Source organism: Vombatus ursinus, unplaced genomic scaffold (assembly GCF_900497805.2).
Source record: "Vombatus ursinus unplaced genomic scaffold, bare-nosed wombat genome assembly UNPS02014489.1, whole genome shotgun sequence".
In the NCBI taxonomy this organism is placed as follows: Eukaryota; Metazoa; Chordata; class Mammalia; order Diprotodontia; family Vombatidae; genus Vombatus; species Vombatus ursinus.
Genome location: NW_020954267.1, coordinates 271,731 through 292,890, shown reverse-complemented (window position 1 = coordinate 292,890; position 21,160 = coordinate 271,731). Strand labels below are relative to the sequence as shown.

Here is a 21,160-nt window from a genome sequence, read left to right as displayed (position 1 = left end):
ATCAAGCCAAGATGCTATTTTCCTTTGATCTGACCATATTCTTCTAAAATTAAAGAGAATTTTTACTTATCCTCCATTCTACAGGGCTATCAGGAATAGACCTAACCAGATTTGAGCCAGAGGGAAAGGTAAAATACAAAGGTTCTAAAAATACTGATCTCACTGATAAATCAAAAAATTTTAAAACTTCCTCAGAATTGTCCTTTTAGAGAAGTGGCAGCTATTTGTCAGTATAGATAACTCAGAATATGTCCCAAGAAAAAGACTGCATTTCTGATTCATCTTATATAAGGCTATGCAATTATTTACTTTGGGATTTTAAAGACCTCCTTCTGACCTGCTATTCTTTTATTAGGTGCTTTTGATTAGGCTTACACGTCTGCTAATATTTGCCACCACTTATATAATGTAAAGAATGAGTTTTCTTTCCAATTCCAGCTGTGAACCCAGATGGTGCTTTTCCTGGAAAGCTACAGGAAACAGCATCAGTATGCACTTCAGGTAGGGAGATGACATCACCCCCTCACAAAAGCATTACCTCACCTCCTAAGCCAAGGAATGAGTCATCCAGAGAGTCAGCTGAAATCTCTTGGGAGATAAAATGTAGGTTACAGAGATGCATTTTATACATTCCACTGCTCTGTCAGATGGTAAGTAGCTATTTGTTCCAATTCACTGCTCAGCAATATGTCCCCTAATTGTTGACTGATTTGTTTTTCCCATTAGCCATATTTTTCAATGTTAACGTCTGTTTTTTGTCCAAAAAAAGAATGCATTGTCACTACTCTTTTTTCTTTTTATAAAAATTAAAATTTGCCACATTGGTCAGAAACACAGATGCCAACATCCAATCAGAAAAATCTCTATCTGAACAGTCACCAACTAGCTAAGCGAAGTATTTCACCCTCTATTTCTGAGCAAATCAAAAGGCATAATGAAGATAAGTGGAACGTGTTACTAGGGAAATTCACGGTCTTCACTTTGGCTTCAGCAAAGGGGAACTCATGCTGGGGTCGGGTGTTCCAAATGAACATGCAGATGGAGCGAGGGACAGCAAGGGACGCCACACAGAAAGTAGGTACCAGTTACTGTATCAGAAGACAGATGAACACTACTAAATATAAATATGAACTTACTTTACTTGAATGAAAACGTGGACTTTTCCCCCACTTGCCTGTTTTCCCCTCACTTTCAGTATGAAAATGGACATTCTCAAATACCACCTGCCTTTTAGCTCTTACAAGAATCCTAACAGCAACTACCGGCAAACCCAGCACTCAGACACGGAGCACATGTAATTGTCTCAAAGTCTTCCACCCCAAAGTAACTACAGGTTACCTGGCATGGAAATAAAATGCAAAGATATAACAGGATTATTTGGCTTCCAGTACTTTCTGGTGCTGGCTGCATCTTCCCTCACTCCCCTTGGTTCACTGGTTAGGCAGGAGAGTTGGAAGGGCCTGCTGCCCATTGCCACTTCCAGGTTCTCCCCCTACCTTCCTCGCCCAGCAACCTCTTCTCCTTTGGTGTTCATGTAATTCATATCTACCACCCAAACTCCTGGTAGCTGCTGTCTACACAGCTCCTTCCTTTCTTGATGAGTTCGGGACCTGGCTCACAATTTTTCTCTCCTCAATGCCCGCCCTCATATTAGGGGACTTCAACATGTACAGAGACTCTCTCTCAAATTCCCTAACCACTCAGTTCCCCAACTTACTTACCTCCTATGAACTGCTTCTCCACCCACTTTAGCCTCACAGGAAGACTGGCACACCCTGGACCTTGGATGTCCCACAAACGACCCACCTTCACGTTCAAGAATTCTGAAATGCCTTTATCTGATCATAGTAGCCCACTTCCACCTCTCCCCCGCCTTCTTTTTGCCAAATCCTACTCTTGGCCCACAAGTGACCTCCAATCCCTTGTGCCCCTCAGTTCTCTCTCAGGCCATGTCCCCTGCACTGGCCTCTCTCTCCTCTCCTCCTCATCTGGACCTCTTCGTGAACCAGCCCAGCTCTACGCTGTCCTTCTCTCTCGAATCCCTAGTCCCCTTAACATATTATCAGTAACACCCAGCCAAGCCTCAGCCTTGGATCACTCCTGTCATTCTTTCCCTACACTCCTCCAAACATGCTGCTTAACAAAGGTGGAAAAAAAAAAATCACTCACCTGTTCTGACTGAGTCCACTACAACTTTATGTAATCCAACCTCAACTGGGCCTTCACTGCTGCTGGGCAATCCTACTGTACAGTTCCTTATCAACTCACTCTCGTATTCTCCACAGCAGCTCTTCCAAACCTTCTCATCTCTCTCAAAACTCCCATGGCTCCCCTTCCCCCCAGCCCACTCTGTGAGCTGAGAACCTTGACTCATATTTTATAGAAAGAAGTAAGGCCCCTAGCCACCAGCTTCCTATCCTCTCCTCGTCCTCTTCCTCCCTCCTAGCACTCAGGTGCCTCCAGCCACACCCTCCTCCTTCACCCCCTGTCATATGATGAAGTGGCCTTACTCCTTACCAAGGCTAAACCTACTACCTGTTCAAGCGATCCTATTCCACCCCGTCTCCTCCAACAGACTGCCCCCTCTGTCATCCCCACTCTATCTCTTGTCTTCCGTCTCTCTTGGTCTACTGGCTCATTTCCAACTGTCTACAAACATGCCCACGTCCTCCCTATCCTGAAAAAACCCTCACTTGATCCTTCCATCCCTGCTAACCATAGCCCTATAACTCTTCTGCCCTTTGTAGCTAAACTCCTCCAGAAGGCATCTACAATAGGTACCTCCACTTTCTTCTCACTCTCTTGTCTATGCTACTGATTCTCTAATCTATCTGTCCTGCCACTTCCCACCTCCTAAATTCTAGAAAACTATCTTTCTTTCTTTCTTACATACAATAATAGCTGCAGCACCTAGCCAAATGCCTGGCCCACAGTAGGTGCTTAATTAAATGCTTGTTGACTTATCTTGAATTAAAAAACAAATAACCCTCAGAAAAAAACTCTAATAGGCAATCATTTTTAAAATAAACCAAAAAGAACCTCAGAAATCATGTCAAACACAATGGTTTATTTCTACAGCTGTAACAACGACATTCACAGGCAATTTCTATTTACTGATGGTAAAAGGGGCCAAGGGGAGACAAAACTTTCAAGTCCACCCTCCCATTCCCTATTCAGATATCCTATTCAGATCAGAGTTTAAAATATGCATCACACATCAGGAGCACCACTCCCCACCAACCTTGGTGGCAGGAAGAATGGTTTTTTATTTCCTCCAAGCCCTGACATTACCCGATATATGGAGTTGTATGAGAGTAAGAGGGCAAGAGCAGAATGGTGTAGTGCAGGGCTTCTTTGCCTTTGCGTGTCACAGACCCCCTTTTGCAGTCTGGTAAAGCCTCTGAACCCCTTCTCCGAATTAGATTTGAGGCCTACATTCAGAATTGAAAGAGGCTAAACTTCATTTAGGAAATGTAACTTTTTTTTCAATCCAAGTCCAATCTAAGGTATAGCGGGAAGAGATCAGGATTGGAAGTCAAAGAACCTGAGTTCAAATCCCAGCTTTGCTTTTTACACCTTTAGGATTTAGGCAAATCACCTTCCTTTTGAGGGCTTCAGATGCATCATCAGTAAAAATGAAAGGCCTGACTTACACAGCCTCTCAGCATCTAAATCTTTTGAATTCCATGGGAGATGGTGCTGCCAGAAAAGTTCTCATCAAGTAGGGCACAAGACCCTGGTGATGCTCTTTGATCAGAAAACACGGCTGACCAGTCAGAGGGCCCGTGTCAGAGAAAAGGGCACGGATGTTGACGGTTACTCCTGATCCTTTTTTTTTTTTTTTTGGCCCTTGCATGACTGCTTTGGTATAGGGACCCTCTGAGAAGGAAACGTCCTCTACCTAGACTGATTGGCAGCTGTTCAGCAACCTAAGAGTTTTCTAGGTGCCCAGAGAATCAAGAGATTACTCACGCAGGGCTACAGCACTAGTATCTCTAAGGGCTGATCATGAGCCTTGCTCTGCCTAATTCAGAGACTGGCTCTTTCCACTAGGCAACACTGCCTCTCACAACAGTTGGAAACCCCTGCTCTACAGTCAGCAATTTCTCAGAGATGGTATAAATCATCATAAAAAAAAAAAAAAAAAAACCACCCTTCTTCCCTACAGGGTCCTAAGTCCAAGAAAGCAGCAATCACTGTCCCAGACAGACCTGCTGCAGAGCCAGTAACTCAAACACAATACTCCTTTGTTTTATACTCAACCCCCAAACCAGAAAATTTTCTCTATTAAAAGACCAGGAGCAAGGGTGACTCGTTAATTAGCCCATGAGCCTGCATCGACATGGATGTGAACATTATGCATTTTAAACAATTATCTCCACCTTCCCCGAGGTTAATAAGCAAGCAGATACGGTGACTAACAAATTGGGCATCGAAGTCCTTTCCTCGAAGGCCAGTCAAATCAATTTCTCACTCGGCAGTGGACACACTTGAACTAAATTAGTTCAGTTCTCAGCATCCTATTCAGCTATAAGCCAAAACTTTTTCCAGGGGGCTAATAAAAACAAAATTAAATCAAAGCAGTGTTTCATTTTAATAATTAGCAGAAGGGCAATTACTTACATAATTATCCAAATGTAGCATCACTGTATGATTGACAGTCATTTCTCAAGCCAGAGAAATTGCAGTGGTAGCGGTGATAGCCAAGTACAGATAGGCAAATTTCGTTTCTTCTGATTCAGATAAACACATGACTAAATATAATTCAGTCTAGTTTTTAAGGTCAACTATTTAACATATCAGATTAATAAAGCAATAAAAAACACTCTATGTGTAGAATATCACAAATTTTTTTTGAGACTTACTGAATTTCAATTTATAAGTACAGAAAACTAATAGCTTAATGGCTAACATTTGTACAGCTCCTCCTATGTGCCAGGCACTGTGCTAAGCACTTTACAAATATTATCTCATTTAATGTCCACAACAACCCTCAAAGGTAAATGCTATAGTTATACCCATTTTACAGTTGAGGAAACTGAGGCATCCAGAGCTGAAGTGACGTGGCCAGGGTCACACAGCTAGGAAGTGTCTGGGGCCAGATCTGAACTCAGGTCTTCCTGACTCCAGGCCCTCCTGACTCCAGGCCCATGCTCTAGATCCTCTGTGCCACCAGCTGCTTCAATTTTGCCCAATTTGCAAACTCTTGAGCTTAAAGTGCTTTCATCCTGAGCACAATCTATCACTTCAGAAGATCAGAGACCTAAAACCAAAAGAGATTTCAGAAGCCATCCAATCCAACCTTATTTTATATAGATGAGTCTGAGGAAGGTCTACACTCAGGGAGTAGCATCAGGGGCAAGATTTGAACTCAGTTCCTCTGATTCCAGAGCCAGTGCTTTTTACCACTGGATTACACATTTTCCCAAGATTTTAACAAATAATTTACTGTGTTTGAATACAAAGCATGATCATTTCTGAAGCATCAGCAAATATCTGAGTCAATTTTTCCAACATGATATGAGCTATTGATTTATAAATCATTAATGTATTGTCTACAGGGAAAGAGTAAATTTAGTTATGAAGTGATTAAGGTAGGAGTCAAAATAACCTTCAAAATTTCCTAAAAACCCATGGTTTATGGAAAGAAAATACAGGCATCTAATGATAAATCCTTCCTAGAGTATTCATGAGCTCTGATAAAATTTAAGTACATTATTACTAGCAGGGTGGCTTGGCCTCATGGCTAGAGAGCTGGCTTCCAGGTCAGGAGGACCTGAGTTCACATCCCATCCCTGACTCAGACTAGCCATGTGACTCTGTACAGGTATCTTCCACTCTCAGCATCCCAGGAAACTCTCTCAGACTCAAAGAGATAAAAAAGGCTCCAATCTGTATTATCAGAGGAAGGGCCTCCCTGGGAGCTCCCTACACAGATGAACTCACAGGTTAGATCACATCAATCAATTCATCAATTAATAACCGCTAAGTGTGTAAGGAAAGTCTTTTAAAAGGCTCTTTGAAAGCCAACAGAAGGAACAGCACTAGAATCTCACTGTTTCTGCCCTCACCAGTTAGAAACAAATTCATGCCTCATTGGGTTTGAACACTGATGAATTAAATCAAAACCTCCAAACAAACCCTACTTATGGAATCATAACTAAGGGGATTGGGGTTGTTCCTTTTGTAAACCGACAATTAGGAGGGAAAAAAAAAAAACCTCTGCATTTTAACACAAGGACACATAGAGGACAAGTTTTCAGTTAGGGGACAACTGATGACGCTCTACTTCAACAAGTACTCCAAAGACGAACGGGCGGGGTATCTGTACTTATGATTTTCTCTTCTGTAATAACTTTTTCTTGATGTCTTTTTTTTTAAATAACATCACAGTTATCTCTGGTATCCTTTCCTTCTTACCTCCACCACAGCCATTCCATATAACAAATAGTATTTTTCAAAGAAAAAAATATCAGCACAACCGACTGATACGTGGCACCAAGCGTGACACCTGTGGAGGGTGGGCTGGGGGAGTCCTCTCGTATCTCTTCATTGAGTCACGTTTGATCTACTACGCCATTTTGTTACCTTCACTTCTGATTTGGTGTGGGGTTGTTCTTTCCATTCCATTGTTGTAGTTACCGTGTATACTGTTTTCTTGGCTCTGCTGAGTTCACTCTGCACTAGTTCATATAGATCTTTCCATGCTTCTTTGGCTTCATCACACAAATCATTTCTGACAGCACAATGATATTCCATTACATTCATAGACCACAATTTGTTTAGCCATTCCCCAATCAATTGGCATCTACTTTGTTTCCAAAGTTCCAGTGCTTTGCTATCACAAAAAAGGCTGCTACAAATATCTTGGCATCTTTGAGGATTATCTTCCTATCCATAACCCCAGTAATGAAGTCTCTGGTTCAAAGCGTGTGGACAGTTTAATTACTTTACCTATATAATAATTCCAAATGGTTTTCCAAAATGGCTGTGCCATTTCACAGCTCCACCAACAATGAATTAGTGTGTCTGTCATTCTACAATCCCTCCGACATTAATTAGTGCCATTTCTGACATCTTTGCCATTTTGTAGGGTATAAGGTGAAACCTCAGAGTTGTTTTGATTTTAATTTCTCTTACTCTTAATGATTTGGAGCATTGTTTCATGTGGTTGTGAATACTTTGCAAATCTTTTTTTGAGAAATGTTTGTACATATCCTTTGACCACTACTGGGATTTGTGACATTATTTTAATGCTTGTACAATTTAAGAAACCATGTATATTATATTCCCTTTGTTTTGGAACAATGGGGTACAAACAAGAACTAATATTTTATATGATGAATTTTTAGGACAGTCTATGAAGACTTTGTCAAGGTTGAAACTGCATATTAATTAGCACAGGAGAGAAAATGAGATTACACATCAGATGGTCTTTTTTCCAGAAATTTTTTTAATGTTTATAAATATTAGCTACCACCTCATCAGTAGTTGAGTTTGGCTGAAGCAAAGTACAAATGGAGGGGGATTATTATGCAACAAGGCTGGAAATCCAGGAAGATCCTTGAATGCCTGAATAATAGGAAGATGGCCTCAACATGCCACAAATGATTGCCTTTCACTAGAAGTCCATAAGCGCTAGAAATCAGTAGGGATGGCAATATATTGGCAGGACTCATGACTCAGATTTAGAGAAAGATGTTAAGGCTTTACAAAATGCTTTCCTCACAACGAGCCCCTGAAATTGGTCGTGCAATTTACCACCATTTAAAGACCCTGAATCTTAGAGAGACTAAGTGACCAGCCCATTGTCATATGTCTGGTAATACTCTGAGCCAAGATAGAAATTCGGGTCCTCCTGATTCCATGTCTAGTATTCTTTCACACTGCCTAATATTCAATGATGACTTTACTGAGGTTGATGAGGTGAGTTGGGAGGTGACTCCTTGAAATCTGATTCAGGAAGGCAAAATTCCTTCTGAGCTTCTAGCTGGCCAGATCAAAAATGGCAATAGCTGACAACAGTCTCATCATTCATGCAAAGTAAATAAGGAAAAATGATGAAAAGTTACCCTCACCACACACCTCCATTCTATGTATTCAAAGAGTATATTTATGATCATGCCAATCTTTATTGATGTTAATTAAGAGTATTAAATATCAAGAGTTAAATGGTAATGGATAAGTAAAAGCTGCTTTTCTCTATGGCCCCTCCAGCTGGAAAATGAGGTAGAGGTGTCCAGGGATCTCAGAAATTAAAAGGGAACACAAGGAATAACAGTTAGTGAAAAACAGAACTTGCTTTGGTAAGAGTTAGAGACAGTAAGATCATTTTTTTTGAGGTAACTGGTCCAGTAATACCACCTAGATTGGACTCTGGGTAGCAAATGGGGAATAAAAATGGGAAGTGCAGTATCCTAGAGCAATTAGTGGTATCACAGAGAAAAACTACATACACCAGGAATAAAGTGAAACTCAAAAGAGAATAAAAACTTTTTGAATAACAGGGTAAAGGATATGGGCCAGGAACAAAGTAAACCCAGATCACTGGATCTCTACGCAAAGAAAGGAAGTTCTCATTAACTATGACTCCCTATGCTGGACTGCGAATTCATTGTAAAGTACTTTGCAAACCTTAAAATATAATTAAAATGCTAGCTTTCATTATTATTATTACTATACATGGTATTAAACCCTTACAAGTTCTCATAGCCCTAACATTAGTTTTACTGAACCCAACAAGCACAGATCCTAGATTGGAACAAGCCTCAGGCTCCATTTTGTCCAGCCAGTACTTGGCCAAGAACCTCTTCTATCCCCCAATATCCATCTCAGTATCCCCAATCAGAGTTCCTTTCCTGAGTCTCTCTTTTCTTTTCACATAAAGAACTTCATAATTTCCTCGTAATTAAATCGACATCTCTCAAAATTGTTTGTCTTTGTGATCAGTGCAATGACCGTCCATGATTCCAGAGTAGTGACGGTGAAATATGTTACCTACATCCTGACTGAGAGGCAATGGACACAGGGTACTGCACCCTATCTCCATCACCTCTCAGTCAGACTGTAGACAACGTTTCATCGTTGGTCAACAATGACAAATATGCATAGTCAAACAAAACAAATTTCCTCAATGGTTGTACATGCATGTGCGCAATAAACATATATGTGCACATATATTCATACACGTTTGTTGTATACACATATATATATATATACACATATATGTACATTGTGCCTGAGTCTCTCTTGAAAACCTGCACAGAGTTTGCTTCTGACAATCTTCTAAGACCATGAAGAACAGGACAGGCAGGCTGCCATCTCAAGGTCATATGCAGGGACTCAAATTTCTTTGGGGGGAGGGGACAACAAAGACAGGGAACCTACCATGCTATTACGGGCAACCTATTATTGTCAGATCTTTCATGTTTACTTCTTGTAGGACAGAATATGAAAATCTAAATTATCTCAAGTATTACCTCAGGGCCATTCTGCAACTAGATAAGAGTTCGATATAGTCCACTGTAGTGAGGGGGCCTCTTGCTACATAAATCGGTACGTGGAGACCTCCCCTATACGCATAAGATCCCCAAGTTCTATGCAATCTATGTATGTGGGAGAGTAGAATGGTGGATCCAAAACAGCTTAGGTAAACCAGAGACGGTGAAACAAAGGAAAATGGGGAAGATGCGTTTTTACTGTAGTACAAATAGTTAATATAGGTGCATTTGAAAGTGAGCCACTGACCATGCACAGTTTCTCCTACTTAAATACACACATACACGATTATGTTGGTGATATGGGGCATGTGGGGTCCACTTTGAGTTCATGCAAACAAACAGCTCAGCTTCCTTTTCTAGGCACATTCTTGGTTTGCAAACACAAACATGCTTTGCACCACTCTACAACGTTACCTCAGGTGGACAGCAGCTTACAGTCTTCTAGCAGGGGCAAAATCCTATGTTTGCTGAGCATCTCTTTAAGTCTTGCTTAAAAGAAAACCAAACACAACCCCAGGAAATCCAAAGAAAATCAGATTTAGTTGTAATTACTTTGCACATAGCATCTAAAAATCTTAATGCACTTTACAATCAAAATGCATGAAAGCTGGAAGTTAACATAGAAAAAGCATACCCAACATGAGCTTGCTCTCCAGGAAATCAGGAATGGCTTCCCACCCACCACAGAGCCACAAGTTAGAATACAAGCAAGAAATATATCTGGGAGTAGATTCTGTACAACATCCCCCTGGGGGCAAAAATATCTGGCTGAGTTTCCTGGACAAACCAAGCAAAACCATGTCCTACATCCTGTTCTATAGGGCTGTATGAGGATGGTAGCTTTCCAATGAATGGGAATGATCCTTGGCCAGAATTGGTATCAGGAAGATATGGGTTCAAGTCCTGAGTGAGACATGGATTAGCTGTGTGACCATGGGCAAATCACTTAACCTCTCAATGTTACATATACACATACCCACACCCCCATCGCCTCCAGCATCTCTCTAAGACTATAAATTGCAGATGAGTTGTCCATCTGGATTGCTGAAGGAGTTCAGCACACACTGAGTTCTCTATCCCGATGAAGTCACAGGCCCAGCCAAAGTCTCTTCTCCTCCTCTTCCCCCTCCCCCAAATTACAAGTATATAAGCCATTCCCAGAGCTTTGTAGCTACAGATGGTCTTCACTCTACTTTTTACCAGTCAAGAAACTTTGAAAATTTGGGAGTAAAATCATGGATGAGAAAACTGAAATTACCCCTAACTCAGTGGGTACAAATTGTTGTAAGAAGACCAATAGAAGCCCTCACTTTGGGCACGGGGGGGGGGGGGGGGAACAGGAGCCAATGGAAGGAATCATAAGGATAAGAGCTACTACTTGCTCATCTTCACTAACTCCGTCAGGGTGGACTTTCTTGTATGTGCAATAACATGGGTCAGGAGAGTGACTGATTTAAGCAAAGAAAAGTGGCCCCAGAGACATTAAAAGATTTGTTCAAGAAGAAGGAGGAGAGGGGAGCTAAAACTTAGTATTTCCGAATCTTAATTTGCTCTTCGGAAAGAAATATAGATTCTTCTGAAATGGCATCGTAAGGAGTAAAGAGGGGCCTGTGAGAAGACATAGAGAACTATCAATGGGGCTTTAAAACATGGATTCCAACCAATAAAATTCGAGAGTTTTGTTGTTCTAATACAGATGTGGTGCTTAAAAGCCCTGAGATAATACTAATAAATTGCAAATATGCTGCAAAAAAGAAAAAACTAGATCAAAATTTAATAGGAAAAAAGTCTCACCTCTGGTTTGCTGAGGCTGGATGACACCAGGGAGCCAGATCCTACATCTAAATCCCATTGTTTTCTACCATGATTGTCAGGATCCAATGCAGCGATTCGTCCATCCAACGTACTGATAATCACCAATGATCTATAATTTTAAAAATAGTCACCAGTCAAAATTTAAAGAACTACCAAGAAAACATTCAACAAATGAAAACACTCTCAATTCTAGAAAGTCCCTTTTGAGATAGGAAACAAGAATCTTTAGGGGAAGAAGAGGGAAGAACAGTGATACGATCACTCTAGCTGGCCTAGCATTAAGGCAGGCACTTATGGCCCAGAATAATCAAGACAGGTGCTCATGGCTTAAGATCAAAAAAGGTACTCAGGCCAAAGATCAAGCCAGGTCCAGAATCAAGACAGGCATTCGTGGGCTAGGATCAAGATAGATGTTCATGGGCTAGAATCAAGACAGACACTTATGGGATGGAATCAAGACAGGTGTTTATGGCCTAAAATTAGAGTAGGAACTTAAGGCCTAGAATTAAGGTAGGCATTTATGAAAAGGAGAGGTGAATCTTTTTTTTTCTTTCACTTTTTCTAATTGGTTTGCAACAACTTTGCCTTCTTTTCATTTGCTGCAAAAATTGCAAATTCAGCCAATAATACAAAAAATGATCTGGCAAATATTCCACTCATATCCTTTTCTAAAATACAATAATCTCAATAATAAGTTCCACAAATCCACACTTTTCAAAAATCTTATAGATTATTATTCAGAAGATAATTCTCTTTTTAAAGATTTATTTTGAAGCTGAACACCAAATAAAATGGGTATTTCATATACACAGAACAGAAAAGAGGACTGTACTTAAAACTGCGATTATGTTTCCTATTTAAGTATATAATAAATTCAACATGTAACTTCAAAGTTGTCCTTGTCTATGAGAAGCTAATTCTCTAATTAAGAGGTTAATTTCCCCACAAAACATCTTTTAATTTAATTTCTAAAAATATAAACTTCACCAATAATAGATAAACCAAAAAATAGAACTTAACCTAAGAAAAAAGCAATAACAACAAGAATCCCTCCACATTCTCAGTACACCAGCTAAAGAATATAGCAAGTAAATTTACATTTGTATTTTTTCAAAGATCTTCAAATCTCCAACTTTTAGAAACTGACCTTTCCACTTCAGAAACAGGAAGGCAAGTTAGTCCCAACTAACAATATTAACCCTCCAAACCAACCAAAGGGGACAGTTTTGTAACATCAATTCAGTTTTATTTTACTCAGTATATTAAAGATCCATTATTTTCCTAGCATGTCACTTATTGGAGCAGAATACATATGGCAAACTGAAACACTTAAGTGTAATTTACTGGAATCATGGCATTATTCCAACTATTCAAAGGGTTTTCACAGTGAAAAAAGGACAAGATTTTGGCACTCAAAAAGTTTACCAATCTCAAGAGGGGATAAGGTAGACTATCACTCTCACATATAAACGTAAGAATTCTTTTATGTGCATCAGTACATGTTTTAATGAAGTGTTGGGGTTTAATATCTCAGGTCAATAGCAGTAAATCTGTTACCAATTTCCACTGAACACCTGCTCTGGGTGTGGTTGAATAAAAAGTTAGAGCATGATTTTCCAATTAATTAAGTCATTTTATTTTGTCTCTTTTTTAAAGAAACATTAACACCTAGGTATAACCGGGTATCTTTTTAAAGAAATCTACTTTTATCTTTCACTGCTTAATTTGATTAAGGTTTCCATGGGTTTAAGCAGAGTAAGAAAGGCTCCTAAATCAGGATCACTGCGATCAAAAACCCTAGCCTCTCTCTGACTGGAAACTTTCATTTAACCCAGTCTTCTACTTTCTGCTTATAATTTATTGGAGAAACACTCCCATTTGACTTTCCAAATTCCCCGCTTCTTCTTTATCCTTATGAAAAGCAAAAAGAAGAAATTCATACAGCAAAATTTTTATTAGCCTAACGGTTGTTTGGTTGTTTGTTTGTTTTTCCCTAATCTATAAGCCAGCTTCCTATTCCCAGGGTTTTAAAAAAAAACCTGAAAAAGCTGGTGGTGTTACTTTCTCTTTAGAAATGATTAAGAGCTGCTCCTCAGATGCCCTGAATTTTCCTTACTTCAAACTAATGAATGTAATTCTAACTATCTGCAAAAAAAAAAACAAAAACCCAAACAATGTATTTATTACATTTTAAAAAGTTAATTCTGTATTTGGAAAAGAAAAAGCATCTTATTTATCACCTAAAACCACTGAGAAATTAAGCCAAGTTCTCAACCTCAACCTATTTCTACAAAGTTACCAGATTAATTTTTCCAACTAACAAAATGAGGAAGGTAAAATTGTGTTTTACAAACCTAAGCAGGATGGGCAAATAAAAAGTCAAGTTAACAAATTGCATGTTCTTTGAAACATAGTCAACATACTGGCTGTATGGCCCCGGGCAACTAAACCTCTCAGTGCTCTGGAGGGCAAGCAACCCTCTAAAACCATCAATTGCTAAAAAGACCCAGAACTGCATTGGTAGAGGAAACTCATTTATGTGGGAGTTCCCAGCCAATGAAAGCTGGAGTTTTACACCAATGAAGTCACAGTTCTAATCTCTATCCCTAGATTTTTGTACATTTCTGCCTTAATTCTAGGCAAACTAGAGCAACCAGATAGCTATTTCACAAAAATTAAATCTTAGCACCAGAAGACCATTCTAATACATAAGCATGACACAGACCCATCACCCCACATGCCCTGGCCAGCAGCCCGGCCTTTGTTAATACTCAGCAGCTGGAACCCAAATACTAGCCTTTTTTTGGGTAGGCACCACTAGCCAACTGCTTTATCCAAACAAGATGCTCGGTATTCTCCTTCATTTTGAGGAGAGGTATATCTGGAGAACTGGGATGAATTAGCTGTAAGACACACTACTGGAAAGTTTAATGAACTGGCTGCTTGGAAAGTACTAACCTTAACCTTAACGGGTGCTATTGAATTTCTACCAAATCCAATAAATACCACAAACACTAAATGCCCAAAATGTCCTCTCCTTCTTTAAATTCTTCTAGGGCATTTCATCTGATTATTTCCTTTGACCTGCTAACTCTACCGTATATTGGGCCTCTGGGTACTTGAAATAACCCCCCAGTAGATTATAAATTCTATTAAGGCAGAGGCTGTGTTATTTTTCATCTGTGTAGTCCCTGAACAGAACAGAATGTCTTATAATAAACCTTATAAAGGTTTATTAAAATTATTTCATTTTCAACATAACGGATGAATTAAATGAATGAAATAAAAGTATTTTTATGGGCTCCTCTGAGGCATGGTCTCTGGTCAAGTAACAGTATCTATAAAAGCTATTTTGAACATCATCCCAAATGGAGCTAACAGGTGTTATGGGCAGCCAGCAACATCGGCTGGAATGGATTTAACTAAGGAGTATGAAAAATGCCTGTTGTTCAGACACATAGTGAAAAGACCAATCCACCAGTCCACATATCTGAGATGGGCACCAGAAACGAGCTAATTCCAAAATTGAAAAAGAGTGGAATAAACTGCACATGGAAAACTGTGCAAGGCTTGAAAGGCTCTCTACTCCTTAGAACAAAACAAAACAAAACAAAACAAAAAAAAAACTAACCTGACAGTGTTACATGGTTATGAATCTTGAAATGCCCTGATCGCTGAAGAAACAAGTCCATGGGTACACCACAGGTCAAGGGAGAGAGGGATGGTACATGAAAGAAAAAAGAAGCACCGTTCCACAATCACCTGCACACAAGTGGCCAAAGAGACGGCATTCAGGAACACGTGATCAGAAAGGAGGCAGGTAAGTTATACATTAAGAACAAAGGATAGCAGGTCATCATGCTGGAAGGAACTTTAGAGGTCCTTCAGTCCAGCCCCCGAAATCTAATTGATGAGAAAATTAGGCCCCAGATGCTTAAGTGACTCGCTCAAAGTCAGACAGGTAGGCGCAGAAGGAGATCTGGACTCGAAATTCCGCATTCCTTCCACTAAGCCAGATAGTGCCCTGGCACCCACAGAGTGTGAAAGGAGGCAGGCATAGAAGGCAACGTGAACAAGCACTGAAAGAATCCGGCAGCATGAAAGGAGTGGATGGAGTGCAATTTGCATCAGTGGAGGTAATGACACCTGAGGAAGTCACAAATCCACTGAAGTATCAAATTGTAAGTGACTGATGTTGAACTACCGACCTTTGGAGCTGGAAACAACCAGCAGGTCTAGATACCTGAGACCATTCCTGGTTAAAGAAAATGAGCACAGAGAAGATCATTCCAAGGCAGTGTGGTGCAGTAGAAAGACTGTGGGATTTAGAGTCAGAAGACCTGAGTTCAAATACCAACTCTTCATGTATGACTATGGACAAGTCACGTAAACTCTCCAGGTCTCAGTTTCCTCATCTGCAAAATGAAAGTATTTCATTAAATGACCTTCTATAATAGATGACCTTCTAAAGTCTCTTTCAAGTTCTGTCTATGATCCCCTGTGACTGTCTTCTTATTGGCTAAACAAGCAATTAAATCCAATTTATCTTTTTTATTCTTTGTTATAAGAGATGGCACTGTGGGAGGAGGAGAAAAGGAAGAATATGTTGGGAAATGATGATATAGAAACAAAAATGTAAACACCAATTTGTTCTAAAAAATTCAATTCCAAGAATTGGAAATTGAGAGGATGCCCATCAATTGAGGAATGGCTGAACAAGTTGTAGTATGTGAATATAATGGAATACTATTATACTATAAGAAATAATGAGCAGGCAGATTTCAGAAAAACCTGGAAAGACTTACATGAACTGATACAAAGTGAAGTGAGCAGAACCAGGAGAACATTGTACACAGTAACAGCAACATTGTACGATTATCAACTATGACTGACTTATCTCTTCTCACTAATACAATGATCCAAGATAAGTCCAAAAGACTCATGACGGAAAATGCTATCCACATCTAGAAAAAGAAATGATGGATCCTGAATGCAGATCGGAGTGTCCTATTTTCACTTTATTTTTTCCATGGTTTCATCCTTTTACAAACTGTTTCTTCTTTCACAACATGACTAATGTGGAAACATGTTTTACATGATTGCACATACATAACCTATATCAAATTGTTTACTGTCTTAAAGAGGGCAGAGGGAAGGGAGAGAGGGAGAAAATTTGGAACTCAAAATTTTATAAAAAATGAATGTTAAAAATTGTCTTTGCATATAATTGGAAAAACAAAGTACTATTAAATTTTTTTTTAAATTCAATTTCATAGTTTTACATAGTTTAACTAATGTTCAAATAGAGCCAAGGCTGTACTTAATGACATTTAGATTGGGACTGCATTTAATTCAACAAGGACTCACTAAACATCTACTACTACAGATATCATGCTAGATCTTGCTCATCCTTTGTTTTGAAGAGGACCAGTGACATCATGAGGTAAGTTCTTGACTTGCCCATGAACTGGATTTAAGTGAGGCAGAGTTCCACAAAGTCATCAGCCTCACTCTCTCTTCTGGAGTCACTGAAGTCCAATGGACAGACAAAAGTCAAGACAACTGGCAATGGCCTGGGAGGCAGTGGATGACCTTGGGTCTTCCATGTCTGACCAAGCTCTTAGCGCCTTAGTGGTCGTTGGAAGAAATTGTTCTCACATGCCCACTGTACTGGGGAAAGTCTTCACATGCTTAGGGCCGACATCCCCTAAACTCACCAACAGGCCTGGGGCCTATCAATTACCCTCAACCTGGTTTAGATGATTCTACCAGGTAGTGGTCACTACACATGCTATAACTTTTTGGAGCCACAAATGAGAGTTGGGTGGCAGGTGGACACCAAAGGTGGATAAGCAGCTGTGAAAAAGGCTCCACAGCCCTCTCGTTGGGCCTCCCTGAACACCACAAGCACGCTAGATGAGAGGCATACAGAGATACGTATGACACAGACTCTGCCCTCAAAGAGTATAATTTTATAAGAAGAAAATAAATATGATTCAGGAGAGAATGAAAGCAGTCAAAGCCCTATGGGTTATAGAGAAGCCTGAGGCCTCTATAACATGAGTACTTTCTGTTAAAAAAAAAAAAAAAAAAAAAGATGGTTAGGCACTGGGCACAGCAACCTCCAAAATAACACTACAAGGAATGAAACTATCTACTTTTTACCAGAAGGGGAAAGATTTACTGTGGACGTGAATCAGAGTTCTTAGCCCTAACTCAGCTTTCTGTACCCACTCAGACCACTGATTTGTCAAAGATCCAAATTTATAATAAACAAGAAAAAATACTAATGAGAAAAAGATATGGTATTTAACCTTCAATTAAACCAGCTATTGATATTTTTAAAAGAGGAAACAAACAGAAATGACAGTGACACTGTCTATAATTTCATCCAGAAGTTAAATCCACATAAATTAACTATTATAAGAACCCAGAAAGCACCATAGTCAGCAAACATTTGTCTTACTTGCCAAATAGAGATGAATGCCAAAGAAAACACCAGTTTTGAAAATAACAATTATAAGCAGTACCGTTTCATAAAGCAGAGAGAAACAGTGATAGGTAAGACCAATCAATAAAAGTTTATCAAGATAACTAACTAGGAAAAGTCATTCCAAGGGCATTCAGGGATGAAAAGAGGAAGAAAACTACACAGAAGAAAAGTAGAAAAGATTGACAAAAACTCTTACAACAAACTTCATCTTACATGTGGACCCCTAAAATCACAGACCCTAGGGTACTTATAGAGAAAGAAGAAATAACACCAAATTTGGAGAACAAGAATGGAAAATGATAATAGCCAGAGTTAACATAGGGGTTTAGGGTTTGCAAGACATTTTACAGATGTTATCTCATTTGATCTTCAAAACTCCATTGCTATTATCTCCATAGTACAAATGAGGGAACTGAGGCAGACAGAAATTAAGACCAAATCTGTAAGTGTCTGAAGTTGGATTTGAACTCAGGTCTTCCTGACTCCAAGTCCAGCATTCTATTTATTCACTTAGCTGTCTCAGGAAGAAGCAGCAGAATCGGATTAAATAAAAGAAAGAAGACCAGTAAAGGCACTGAGGGACCTTTGCAAGGAATCTAAACTAGGGGAACGTATCAAAGGTGTAGAAAACAATCTCAGATCTTAATGATATACTTAAAAAAAAAAAAAGATAAGCAAGAAAACAGCCACCACTGACCTATACTCCCACTCTCCTATCTATACAAAATCTTTATAAGGGTCATCTACATATGAATCAAGGGCATCCTTGGTGAGGCTATTCATAAGGAGCAAGCCGACTTACCTAAGCACAGTAAGAAATGATTCACAGAAATGGGAAACTGATCTCCCTAAAGTTTAGGTCCAATCATGTTCTCTCTTGTTATTCCTTATTACCTCCAGGATCAAACATGAAATCCTGTTGGGCTTTCAAAGCTCTTTATAACCTGGCTCTTTTCCACCTTGCTTACACCTTATTCCACCGCACACACTGGCCTTCCTACTGTTCCTCAGACAAGACACTCCATTCATCTACTAATTAACATTTTCACCCAGAACCACCTCCAGCCTCTCTCTACTTCCTCATTTCTCCAGCTTTCTTCAAATCTCAGCTAAGGTCCCCCTTTTTGGAAAAAGTCTTTCCCAATCTTCCTTAATCTTAGTGCCTTCCCTCTGAGATGATCTCCAATTTATCTTGCTTACACGTGGTTATTTGCATGTGGTCTCTCCTCAACAGACTGTATTTTCCTAGGGAGCTGGGACTGGTTTTTGTTGTTGTTCTGCCTTTCTTTGTATACAAGTGCTTAGTACAGTGCCTGGCCTATCACAGGTGCTTAATAAATGCTTATTGACCAACCTGGGGAAATATGTATAAATTGATGGCTACTGAAATAAGCAAAATCAAGAGAAGACATGCAACTGCTACATTATAAATGAAAAGATTGGGACAGCTAGGTGGCACAGTGAAAGAGCATCAGCCCTGGAGTCAGAAGGACCCGAGTTCAAATGTGACCTCAGATACATAACACTCACCAGCTGTGTGATTCTGGGCAAGTCACTTAACCCCAAATGCCTCACAAAAAAAAATCATTAAAAATAAGCTAGACTCTCAAAAACGAAAAAAAAAAAAACCATGAAAATCCCAGATACCAAGAAAAACATATCTGTCTCCCCCATCTCAGCACATGGCGATCTTGGAATGCTTTGCTTTCTTTTTTTTCTTTGTTATAAGGGAGGGTGGGAAACGACCACCATAGATACAAGTATCAGTAAAAATTGTTAAGAGCTACATGCATTCCATAGAACCTCTGCCTCTGGAGTTCAAAGCTGAGAATGCTGCCAAGGGCTGCAGCTGACATGGAAGCATCCTGCTGCCAGACCTGGAAGGCAGGGATGGTTTGGTCATGTACTGGGGAAAGAGCAGGGCCTCCAAGGAAGGGAGCATCATGAACAAAGGGCTAAGGGGGAGGGGCAGGGGAGGCACACTAATTGGACAATAAATTCATCTGTTTATGTCACTGCATATGGTACAGAACTCAACAAAATAAACTGGCTGCCCTATCTAGCACAATGTTATGAGCAACACATTTAAATAGTTTAAGATAAAAGAAAAAAAAAAGAAAGCATATCTATTATTCCATAGAAACTTTAAAGGAATATGAATTTAGCATTTTTCAAAAGATAAATTCATAACCAAGATAGGAGAGAGGGTCAAGGACAAACTGCTCCAGATATCATCTTTCTGTAAATCCCTATGCTACAAGTATAACTCAGTCAAATGACTTTGGGCCAAAAGCAGTGTCACCACTCAGAATACTTTAAACACAGATTCAGAAACGTAACCCACCCCAACTCGGTTGGAAAATAATATAAACAGGAAAGTAAGTGAGCAGGTACTTTCTGCCAAGAAGTAAAGAACTATACTCTTTTTCCCCCCAAGACAATCGGGGTTAAAGTGACTTGCCCAGGGTCACACAGCTACTGTTAAGTGCCTGAGGCCAAATTTGAACTCAAGTCTCCCTGACTCCAAGCCCAGTGCTCTATCCACTGCATCTTCTAAGTGCCCATCAAAACTCTGACTTCAGTAGTAATCCAATTAAAAAAGGACCATTGGAAGCTCCAGGGATTGGTTCTTGCCTTTCTTAGCACCAGTCTGTCACATACTAGGTGCTTAACAATCTTTATTGACTGACTCCTCAGCTGAATTAGATGTTAAAGACCTAATATATTTTTCAAGTAAAACTTCACCATTGCTTTAAATGTCATATGATTCAACTAGTAATGTTTGACCTTATAGTCAGATGCCTGGCTTTAGCTCTGTTTTGATTTGGGGCATGGCTAGTCTTGTGATAGCATCTGCTCAAATAAAGGAGGTATGCTTTGAAGGGCAATATTTATTTACTAGGTGAGGACTCGGAAGTAAAAGAGTACCAAAAAAAAAAAAAAATACAGGCATTCAACTCATTAATAGCATAACCAAACCCTAAAGTCTCAGACTTTAACCTGATGTGGCCAATCACCCATCTATAACAGTGTTGCTGAGGAAAATTATTTCACCCACCACTGTGCTTTCAAAGAACCAATGATTATAAGGCAGGGTATTCTTATAGAGAGAGTGACCTCTATATTCAGATACCATATTAACCATCCAATCAACAAGCATTTATTAAGTACCTACTATATTCCAGGCACTAGGGATACAAAGAGAGAACAGTTCCTGCCCCCAAGGAGCTTACATTATACTAGTGAAAGTAACACTGTGCATAAATAATACAAAATAGATACAAAACAACACTGTACACAAATAGAAAAAAACAGATACAAAACAGCAACACAGTACACAGATAATACAAAA

At 39.5% G+C, this 21,160-nt stretch overlaps 1 protein-coding gene across 1 annotated transcript in view; it reads right to left on the bottom strand.

Annotated features, from left to right (window-relative positions):
- EIF2AK3 (eukaryotic translation initiation factor 2 alpha kinase 3) overlaps positions 1–21,160 on the bottom strand; it is a 70,810-nt gene that overhangs the window by 43,069 nt on the left and 6,581 nt on the right. The window contains exon 2 of the mRNA XM_027861175.1: positions 11,295–11,424. The gene's annotated coding sequence lies outside the window, so the exon portion shown is untranslated. The remainder of the gene's footprint in view (positions 1–11,294; positions 11,425–21,160) is intronic.